Source organism: Pithys albifrons, chromosome 8 (assembly GCF_047495875.1).
Source record: "Pithys albifrons albifrons isolate INPA30051 chromosome 8, PitAlb_v1, whole genome shotgun sequence".
Classification (NCBI taxonomy): domain Eukaryota; kingdom Metazoa; phylum Chordata; class Aves; order Passeriformes; family Thamnophilidae; genus Pithys; species Pithys albifrons.
The window spans coordinates 33715822-33727853 of record NC_092465.1 but is presented as its reverse complement, the minus strand read 5'-3'; positions in this window follow the sequence as shown (position 1 = coordinate 33727853).

The following is a 12032-nucleotide window of genomic DNA, read 5'->3' as shown; positions in this document are numbered from 1 at the left end:
GTCACTCCCCAAACCTTCCCTGGGTCTGCCCCTTGACACATTCCCTTAAAATTGGGTCTGGGGTCCAAAGATCCCTGACTTTATCTTCTTCTTCATCATCATGCCACTTTTCCCATGTTGGAGCTTCTCCAAGGTTCCTGGGTCCTCTCTCCTATTTTGACTAAAATGGCATCTTATTATCCTAGTTATGGTACATGAGTTTCAAACAAAATGTTCTAGTTATTATCTGACCCTTAAGACAGAATCCAGGAATGTAGCACAGGGGTAAAAGCTGCCAGCTAGTATTTCATATTTAAGAAACTACGTAGCTATATAAACTACAAATATATAAAATTCTAAGGCAACAAAAGCATTAATGACAATCATTACCGTGCAACTACCTAAGATCCAACAAAATTACTGGTGCAGTAATAAAATACCCTCATTTTTCTTCTATGAACTTATAAAATATTTTTAAACAACCATTTGGCTATCTCATAAAAATAGCCTGGAGATCAAAATGCTCCCAGCTGCCAGTGACCTGTGGAGCAACCAGGCACAGCAATCCTGGCTGCCAGCACCCTGCCAGCTCCCTTTCCCAGGAGGAGAGGCAGCCCAACACTCACAAGTGTGGGAAGCCTGGCCAGACCTGCCATCTTCAGAGGTGGAATGCATCAGAATGTGTTTGGAGCTCATTCTATGGCTCTGGGTTAATTTCCTTCTAATTTTTATTCCATCCACCTCCCTTAAACCACAGTTGAACAACTCTGCTGCACACCATGAACATATGGAAGCATCACTCTATCCCCCACTTTTCCCAGCCTTTCTGATAGAGAGAAGAAATTGCTCGACACTTGTATTTCAGCTCAGATTCATTAAAACAGAGACTGACTGTGGACAGCTGCTGGAAACAAAGGCTGATACTTCCTCACTGGCATTTGTGCTGGCAAGCTTTCTGCACTGAAGATAAACCACAGACAGGCTCGAGCCATCAGACCTAGCACTTGCAAACTCAAAGAGGTGGATTTTTTATCCTAAAAGACTCTTACAAGCATATTTGCATTCATAAAGCATTTTGCAAGGTGCAAAACCACCACCTATAGATTAAATACCCACAGAAGCCCCAGGGAACCCAACCTCTTTCTTCATTCACAGTTTCTCCAGTATCCAACACAAAATGAACTCTAGACATTTCCAAACATGTCTTAGAGTCCATAATCTACCCTGGCAATACAAAGGCAAGAGGATATTGTTCTGAAATCTCCTAATAAATAATGAAAAAAAATGGTTTGCCACTGACAGTGAACAAAGCTGAAGAGCTCCTGGTTGTTTGTCATTTCTACTGTCAGATCCTTGAGGCTTTTACCATACAATTTGATTTATTCATTCTATTTCTGTGTGTCATGTTTCTACAAGCCTCATTACACGGCTATGGAAAAAATACTGCAGATGAATTTTTGTTATCTGAAAAATGAGAATGTTTCCATGCTAAATGGTTCAAGGTTTGTTAGGTAGGAAAGTCATTATGCAAAAAGGACTCTCTTGCAAGAAACTCTGGCTTCTTGACACCAGGTTCTTGCACTTCTCTACCTAATGAAAGATTCCACATGATTATATCAAGCCTGCATATTCTTTTGATAAAATACATAAATAAGCAAAAAAAAAGAACATGTAAGGAAATTTTCCTTGAAATAGAAATGTATAAAAGTAATTAAATTGACTTTGAGTTTCTTTTATTTTTTTAACTTCTCAAAAGATTGCCTTAAAATTAAATCTTTAATGCTGACTGAGGGAAGGATGATTGCAGTCTCTAATATAGAGTGCTCCTGTGTATCTGGTTTTGAAGTGTTTCTGAAGTCCACACTCAAAGTGAAATTTCTGTTATTGTACTTAAATGTCCATATTGTATTTCATAGGTACATTCTCAGATTTCTGGCAGCTGATTATTTATTGTCTGAGGAAAGGAGTAAAATTAATTTCTTTTTTTAGTTAGCTCTGAATTGCAAGCTGAACACACAACACAACTCACACAGGTCCAGAGATCTGTTTCTATCCATGTTATGTCAGTGCATACCCACATATATATGAATACCTGCTTTAATTCATGACTAAACCAAGCCTATTAACTACTGGCTATTCTAAGACAATTATTACTTCGGGTTTATATGTCAAAGAAAGAGATTAAACATTTTCTTTCCAGAAGCAAAACTAGAAAAAGCCCTTAAAATTACAAACATTCCTCTCTGTTCACCCTCGAGCCTGTATCATCAGTACTAAGGTAGAAGGAAGACTGAGTCCTGCTCTTGACATGCTTTTTCTTTCATTTTATACCTGCTGATTATTTGCAGAAGTCATGGATATTTTGGTGTCTACTCAGCTACACTTTAACCCATCCTGTATTAGCAGAGGCAAGTGACCCTTCTAGTTAAATGCTGTTCATTGCTACAACATGTCTGCCTAAAAATGTATGATGTTAAAATTAGTGATAACAGGACACCGCTAATCAATCCTAATGCTAAACTCTTGGGTTTATATACATATATAAATAAATGTGCATATAAAAAAAGTGTATCTGAGGAATTTGTATTTTATTCTAATACATATGTAGACACCGGTTTCATTAGAACTTACGTTCATACTGCAACAAGCCATCGCTGGTTCTTTCTGCCTTTGCTTAGTGAGTAGATATTTTATTAAAATGTTCTTTTTTACATTCTGGGAATATGACCTTGGTTGTGTGTAATGATGAGTTCTTGCAGGTTAAGAAAAGCCTTTTATTTCAAAACACCATATGAATTCTTACCTATAAGGAGAAAATGTTCTATATTTCTGAATGGTAAAAATAACTCCACATTTGTGCTTTGTGAAGCATTAGCAGAGATGAAGTTATCCTGTATTCAGTGCTCCCCTCAACCTTTTTAAATCAGAGAGATTGAAAGAGAGAAATACCCAGAAGGGCAAACCAGTACATCAGAAATCTGTGCTAGAAATCTGTCACCAGGACTGCAGGCTTTGCTACAAACAGCACAGCAGTCAGCAGTGTGGGCAGCCAAGAGAGCAAGCAAGGTCATTCAGGAAGCTGCTACCGCGGACCTTAAAGCTGTTAGAAAATTATAGGAACCGTAGCAAGTACATTTAAATAACACAGAGGTCATGTACAGCCCGTTACAAAGCACCAGGACTGACACTCCATCAGAGCTTGGTTTAGTCACTACTGAAGGAGTTCAAGAGATTTGTGCATTTCCTTCTTGGCAGATGGAAGAGAAGCTGCTCATTCATCTAAATGTAAAAATGCTGAGTTTTAGTTTACATTGCTACACAGGGTCAGAAGGCCACAATCTTAGCTACCACAATAACAAAATAGAAACATATTTCTTATGTCATCCTCATCTCATTCCTAAAAGTAGCACCTCCTTTTAGAGTAAGGCAAGTGAGAATACAATACGTGTATTTGGGCTTGGGAGAAAGTCACCAAATGGTTCCTCCAATGAAAAAGAGGAGAATGTGGGACATTGTGACAAAGTTCTTTGTTTGTAGTCGTGCACATAGTCTGTAGACAAGAGTAAAGGGTATGTGTATGAGTTGTTTTTCTTCCTTGGCATAAATCCAGCAGTACCAAGAGAGCTGAGAACTCTCCCAGTCACAAGACATGAATGCAAGCAATTCAACAAATGTGTTTTCTGAAGAACTGTATATTTCCCTGTTTTGATGGGGGAATTTTATCTTAAAATCACATGGAACTCCATCAGCAAAGACCTCTTGCTGCTTATTGACGTTGCAGAGGTAACAAGGAAAAGAATATTATCCCCTAGCTATGAAATACACAGGTGTTTTCTCTCAAAAGGCACGTGACAAAGCCTCACAACTGAGGCCTTTCCAGCAGAGCAGAGAAAAACCTACAGAGTTTTTAAGTGACACATGGTCAGGTGAATCCTAAATTGGGACACTGCCCTTATGTAGCCTACTGAGAGGCAGGGACTGTTTATGGTCTACTGAGATACCAGATCCTCACCTACATACATAGACAGAATAACTGAAAATGACGGTGCTCATGGGACCACAGAAACGACACCAGAAGATAGAAGCACCTTCTAAGCTTTAAGTTGGTAATGAGAGCTTTCTTATTTTGAGATAAACACTCTTTTTTTCTCTTAACAGATGGTAACTCCAAAATTGTTTAAAATTTTATCTGTTTTCTGGTGTTCAAATAACTTTGGAACTGTTACTAATGCGAAGAGAAGAGTAGAAAAAGTGACAAAAGCTGCAACAAAACCCAATAGCTTTTAATACTGTGCTTCATGGCCACCACGCTTTCAATCAGTCTTTTCATGACCACTAATTAACAAGTAATAATTGTCTGGATTTCGTGTTAATGAAACAGGTGTGTGATAGTTTAGTCAGATATTACCTAAAACATTTGCTTGCTTTTCTTTCTCAGTTGTTGACAGAGATACTGAGTTGACAGCTGCTGATAAACGAGCCTCTGTCAATTTGAATTAATCAAATTTTCACACAGATAACTGAAGGCTTCTGTACTACAAGGCTGATCAAAAGAATTTCCAGAACAGAAAATTAGGTTATTTTAATTTGTATAATTACAGTGAATAAATGTAGTTATGCAGCATTTTTTTATTTTGATATTGTATTCTGGTAATAATGTCATATTTTCTCTATTTATCAAACATGCATGTTACCTTCAGTTAATTTATCTATTTTTGTATAATAATATTAAATTACCTGTGTATACTTCATTTAATTTATGTATTTTTACTTTGCTGTTTGCAGACATTAACTCAGTCCAAGAGGTACATATCAGAAAGTATTTGTTAATAAATGTAATATCATGGTTTTAGTCTAAAGATGCAAATAAACTGAGAGGGGAAGAAATTGAATTTAAAGGTAGATGGGTTTTCTCCATTTTTTCCCTGCTAAGCTCAGAGCCCCATATCAACCCCATTTATATTATAATTAAAAGAATAAAAAAGGTCATCCTTAAGAGATCATTTTTTGCCCTGCATTTTGTATCTACTTCAAAATGTTTTCTATTTCAGACAAGTTTAGCTACTGATTTCTGATCTTGCAGTTTGAAATCCCTGATTCAAACACCCGCAAACCTCTATCTGCAAAGGAGAAACCATCCCTGGAACTACAGACCATGGATTAAAATTTTATGTAGTTCAGATACATTTTCAAATACTGGCATATAGCAAATAGCACTGACATAACAAATGGTTTAGCAATTCTGGAGATGCCGTTTCTTTGAGAAAGACCTAAAAGGTGATGCTATATTTATAAGCTGCAGCAGTTGAGCTGATATGGAGGATACCTTCTGGAATAGCACTATCAAAGCAGGAAGATTACTGTGTCTTATATTTTATCTAAAATATTTTACTATGTAACTCAATATTTGAGAAGTATGTTGAAAATTTTTTCTGTCTCTGAAAAAGGGCTGTCCCTTACTTCCTTACACTTTCCATTCTTTTATGCTAATAACTGAAGAGCCAAATATTCTACTAAAGACAACTGAATTGAGCTTTCAGCATTTAATGCAATTATTTTTTCTTCAGATGCATAATAAAACTCTAAAAGAGATTTTATTGTACCCATTTCATTACATCCAGGATGATTTTTGAAGTTTAATTTTGCCACTAAACCAGAACTGAATGCATGCCAGCTGGCAGGAATATTGCATTAGTTTCATATCAAAACTTTGCTCAGACATTACTTTTCTGTATTAGTGGATGTGTTCACTGATACGATTGAAAAGATGCAAATATAGTCCTGCATTCATTGCTTACTAGAAACATAATTAATCCTAAAAACAAAGTTGTAGTAGGGTATATAGAGGTCCTTGGAAGTTTCCCAGATGACAGAGACAGCCATGGTCTCACCTGACTGTGTGTGATGGGTAGGCCTGGGTCAACAGGATGATGGTTGATGAGTAGAAGTGGAGCTGCCATGGACCTACCAATCCCAATGGAATGGGTTACACAACTACACAAAACCAGGATCTGCTGCTTCAAGAAGCTCAAAAATATAATCTAAAAGAGATAACAACAAAAGTCCCGCATAAAATGACCTGAAAGTTTTCCACTCATTCAGTGTGCAGAAATTATCAGCCTGATGCTCATTTAAGGTTAAATCTCTTCACCTGTCTTTGTACATTAATTTTTAAATAATGGTTTTGATCACAATGTGTGCCACCCTCAGAAACAAGGAGGCTCAGAAACACAGGAGTCAAGACCAGTCATAAGAAGTTACTGAGTGCGATATGTCCGAGGGTCTCTGCTTGGTCTTGGAGAAAATATATTCTATATTACTCCAGAGTATAAAACCTACATATTATGGTGTTAACTGTTGTTAAATCCAGTGACACTCACGAGGGAGAGTGGAGCTCTTCTCTTGACAAAAGCTCTTGTGCAGGTTTTGCTCCCCTCTATAAGAAAGGGCAAAGATAACAGTAATTTCCTTGATTCGGCACAATAAAATGCCCGTTTCCTCATTTCTCTCAGAAACAGATTCTCTGTTTCCCCTAACAGAGCCATTATCTGCCTTCAGCAGAGATAAAAACACATAGCAAGCAAGTGTACACAATGTAGCAGTACACCAGTCATGGACTGAAGTGGAAGAAAAGGAAAAAGATGCTTTCAGTATAAAGAGCAGGCATCAAAAGATAGGGGCTTACTTCTGAAAACAACTAGCAACTCTGTGTTAGAGAGCCAGGTCTGGAGAATTTCAGTCCCTTAATTATCTAAACACCACAACTTATTAAAGTTATTTTTTTCTTTTCTTTCCTAACATGACATAAATCATAATTCAAATTAATCTATTCAATTTTTCTGTTGTCAGCTTGTCAGGTTAGCTTAGAGACCAAGCTAAATTTTCAAATTAACTATTTCTGTTCCTTTATAGCAGAAGTGAAAGAATAAGAAGCAAAGAATATCTTCATGTAGCTTATAAACTGAAAAAAAAAAATTTGTACCTTAGTTTTGATCATTTTTTTTTACTTCTGTAGCTACAGGTGAGTGTAAAAGGTTCAAACACAGGAAGGTGGTGTTGGGAGGAGCCCCCTCAGAGAATTTTTCTCACCATACCAACACAAAAGGTTAAGCCAGAATTGCTGTGTAAATTTTAGTGCGTTAACACTTGACCCATTCTGCATGGAAACCACAGCAAGCAGGGCCCCGAAGGGTCAAAAAGTCCAGCCACAGTTCTCAAAGGAATCCAATGTGGGAATCACTTCCTAACTGTTTCAGGTTTGCCTTTTGAGGATGCCTCACCACACGCATATATTTATAGTTCCCCAGTTTTACAAACTTGCTTATTCTATTGGAACATCAGGAAAAACAACAGTTTAATTTAACATCTCTGTTTATCATAGACTTAGCTGTGTTACAAGACCTTTCCAATTTCAAACTGAGTGAAACAAATAAAATGTAGGTGCCAGGTTCATTAGCATTTAATGAATAACAAATTAACTTGCCTCTGCTAGTAATCTGAACTTGTCTTACTCCTGAGTTTTTCAATTATGTTATCTTCTTTCATGCAAATTAAAGGACTACACAAGCACAATTAGATGTGGCAGCTACAAACAGCCGGAAAAGAGCTCAACAAAACAAATTACAAAACTCCTCTTTATTCCACCCGAGCATGTATCAATTCAGATAACTGGCAGCTTTTCTCAGCTTTTATCTATTCCAACCCAGACAGGAAATAAGTATTAAGTTTGTGTTTCTGTGTAAAAATAAGCTATGACTTGTTCCACCCCTCTTTCATTCTCTCACCTTTCCCACTGCTCATGAACTCAGTTTCTTAAACTGGTGCGTGGTGTAATTCCCCTGTTTGACTCAGATCAGCTCACTAGGATCCATAAATACAGATCCCTTTGCTGATCTTAATGAATTCTCCTTTCATGACATTATTTGTCCAAAGACATTCAAAATTTTTCTTGAATTGCAGTTATGTTTGCCTTTAGCATCTCCAGCTCCTGCTCTTTTCCCTCAGCGCCCTGCTACAGGGGAGCAAAAAACTACACCATAGGGAAACTAGACTTAGATTTTCTTCCATTACAAAAATAAATTAATTGTATTTTTCTCTAACGTCTTGTTCTGTTGGGAGGAATGGGAGTAGAACAGACTTACTGTTGCATAATTTTGACTGTCATTTTTAAAAGATGTTTTAATTATAAATATCTAAAAAGAAAATTTTCTAAACCACTGTTCCAAAATGTTTCTTTGATCTTAAGAAGTTACTACTCTTCACATTTAACTTCCTCTAATCCAAGAGAAAAACAAAATGACTTGAATTAACAATAAGTGTTGTTTCAAAAAAAAGATTTTAAACATTTTAATAATAAAATGCTCATCTAGATTTCATAGAAAATGTTAAAAAATAGAAGTAATTTAGTAAAAATCTACTGCTGTCTTCCCTTTACTAGGGGAGGCAAAGCATTTGAATCTTCTATGTTAAACTATATTGCTTATAGACAAAAATTAGAGTATCCAACAGCCTGAGCCATTAAATACACAAAGGAGACACTACTGAACTGATGCTTCTTTTTGTTTTTATATCTGTTTCCTAGACTATTCTGCCTACAGAGCTCATGAAAATTTTATGGGGCAAGGTTTAATCGACAATGTTTAGCAGCTGGCACCTACACAGACAGAGATTATAAACAGCCAGAGAAGATTCCAAAGCAGAAGCTTCGAGAAATACATCATGGGCCTGCTCACCACCCACGGTTTTACTCCACATAGCTCAGCTGTTGCACACCATGACTTGTTAATGAAGACAAAGCTAATAAAACATTCCACCTAAGCAGAAAATGGGAGATCTTAAAACATGTTAATGAGAACCATGTGAAAGACTAAGTTGCTGACTACAGCCTGGGTGGAACAATGAGAAAACAAAACAATGCACATGAAGTTTCAGCATGAAAGGGGATCACAAATTGAGTTTTGGCAATTCCATGTAGTGGTAACACAGTATACCTATACTTTGGGGCTAAAGATTAGAATAATCTACTTAAGAGGAGTAAGGCCAAGAAAAAAACCCTCCATGAAGCACCTATTATTGTCTAGTAAAATCTGTTTTAATAAGGTTGCAAAAGTTATGTCAAATACCTTAAAAATCAGTTGGGTTCTTATTCTATTCTGTCAAGGAGACAGGTGATTATTTCTATGCTCTTTTGATGGTGACCTCTTCAAAAGCCTGACCATGTTTCCAGCAAATCTTTATAATTTTGGGGGAGTAAATTAAGCTTCCACAGCCAAATAACTTTAGAAGCAGAAGTCAAGGTATTTGCTATTTGGAGAGTTTCACTGATGAATAGCAAGGCAGTGCTGACCCTCTCCTGAGGTCTCAATATAGGCCAAAGATTAAATTAATGCTGGATCCTTCTTGCTCCTTAGAAATCACACAACACAAATGAACTCGTTTCGTAACGCCTGGAGTATGTTCTATGTAAGGAATTGACAGGCACTGACTTCAAGGAAGGCAGGTTGATTTGACATGGAATTGATGTTTAAATGAAGGGGATATAGAAGCCTTTTCCTTCCCAAGAACCATTTATCATCAGAAGTCACTGGTATAACGAGGGGTAACCAGGCCATAAAGAAGCTTTGACTTCTTTGGGGAAGCATTTTGTCAATCTCACAGCAGTTTACTCTACTTCTGCCTTGTATTTAAATACACATTTAGGACAGTGCTACATTCATTGTAATTTCTAAGCCAGTGCAGAAAGTGATTTCACAGCAGGAAGAAAACTGTGGAATTTGCAATCCAGTGCAGCAGCACATTGAGCTGTTGGGTTGGTTTTTTCTGCCCTGTAATATCTCATTTCCTTTTATACTCTAAGGTTGAACAAGAACAGATGTGAGATGTTGTGATCACTGCTTTTTCTGCAAGGAGAATAGTTTAATGATTCTGTATCACAGGCAACAGCTTCCCACGCTTCTTTCTCTGATCTTCTCAAGGTTGCAAACTATCTAAGCGGAAAAAAAAAGAAAAAAAATGCATGTTGATGTTTACAGCCTTCTTCTGATTAGCAAAAGTAGCAAGTTTTTATCTTGATTTTTTAAGTGTAAGTTGGAGCATTGGTAGCATAGGAAACTTCATGGGCAGAAAAGTAAGCTTTGGGGCTTTTTAATATGAATAAAGAAGCCTGCAAAAGTTTTGAGACACGCAGGATGTAAAAGATTGAAAGTTCATTTCAAATGAGGACAGTAACAAAACCCCTCCGAAGCTAAATGAATAAATTAAAACAAAACATGATACACTTCTGTGTTGGGAGTTGTCTTTTAAGCTGTCACTGTAGGAAGTCTTGAAAAGGGAACACAGAGGAATTGCACAGACTCAAACAGCACTTTCCTGGTATCATTCACATCAGTTGTGTTGCTTATTATTGTGGAGAGTAAGAACCAGCTATAAGGACATTCATTCACCTATATGTGTTTTTTAGGACTAATACACAGCCCACCTTCCAAGACTGGCTGAAACTTGTGGTTCAGCATGTTAACATCTGTTCCTGCCAACTTCTACAGGCAATACCCAGCACCTTAAAATCTGCTTATATCAGTATTACCTTGAAGTCTGAACCCTTGCATTGTGTTCCATTTTATCTTGAAAAACACAAAACCTTCAATCTCGACTTGAGTGCTTGACGCAATCTGAAAATCTTTCAGCTATACATTCCAAGTATGAACTGCATTGAGGTTAGATCTCGGTGTCCAGAGGGCAGAAACAAAGACCTTACTCACCATCACTCAGTGCAGAAAGCATCAAATCTAGGCACATAATGCCAGTTCTCAGTGCCTCATTTCAGAGCTGCATTGAGTCAATCACAGTCAGTAAAATATAAAGTACAAGAGCAGAATACCCTTGATTTTTTGCCCTTTTCCTACCAGTGTTTGGCTTGGTAGGAAGTTCTGCTCATTCTAAAGCCCATTATCCTATTATCTACACACAGGAATCACATCCATATGATTGTCTGCATTATTTTTAAATGTGTTTGTCATTCTCAATAATCAGAAAAAATGATGAGTGGTAAAATGTTTCTAATAGCATATTTGTGTTTTCAATTTAGTTGATAATGTTGATTTGGGTTTAAATTAGTACATTTGAAGTCACATTTCAGATTCCCTCTCAGGGACTAAAGTCACTGTTTCTGCTCTGATTGCCCATCCATATTCTCCACCACGGCACTGCGCTTTTAGTACATTCTTTTCCTTGTGTCTCGTTGATTTACAGCTTACTTTGGGAAGGGCTCACACTTCAACATTTTGATTAAATTATGGGGTCGATTCAGATATATTCCTCACCTAGAAATTCTATTGGCTTCAGTAGGAATTTGCATGTGCAAGGAATGCAAAATTAGACCACATTCATTTCCAACACAAAGGAAAAATATCACAGCTCTTCTGCTGGGCACTTGCCTTATGCTTATCCAATTCCAACAGAATAAATTAATGGAGAGTATTGCTTTTTGACCAGTTCACTTAAGTTCAGTTAAGTGCAATCTTGCATATTTGAATAGTTTCATTAATAGTTTTGAGGAATATCATACAAATGCATTTATTTTTCTGTGAAGTGCAGAGAATTAACTTTTCTGTTCTACTGTCTTTCATGGCTGTTTAAAATAATGATTTATTTCACTGTCTTGTTCAGTTTATGGCATCTCTTGGGTCTTTTTGTGCTTTTTTTTGAGAAAAAAGTGTTTATTTATATAATTTTGACTTTTATATACATTGAATTTGGTTTGTATATGCATTCCAGGTGGACCTTTGGCCTTCATCACTTAGCCTTGAATTTGATGTAGCTTAATTTTCCTTTGAGATAGGCAATATGCAGTCATTCAGCCAACAATCAGTATCAGAATTAAAAGCAAGAATAATTAATAACTCATGTGAAAATAAATGGAATAATTGGCATCTCATAGGAACAATTTGTATTTGCTTTCCCTGATATTTTTTAGGTTAGAAATCTCTCCTTGTCAGCTGTAGTCTCTAGAGATTTTAGATTAGTGTGAGCAGATACGGATATTTGTGCATGCAAGG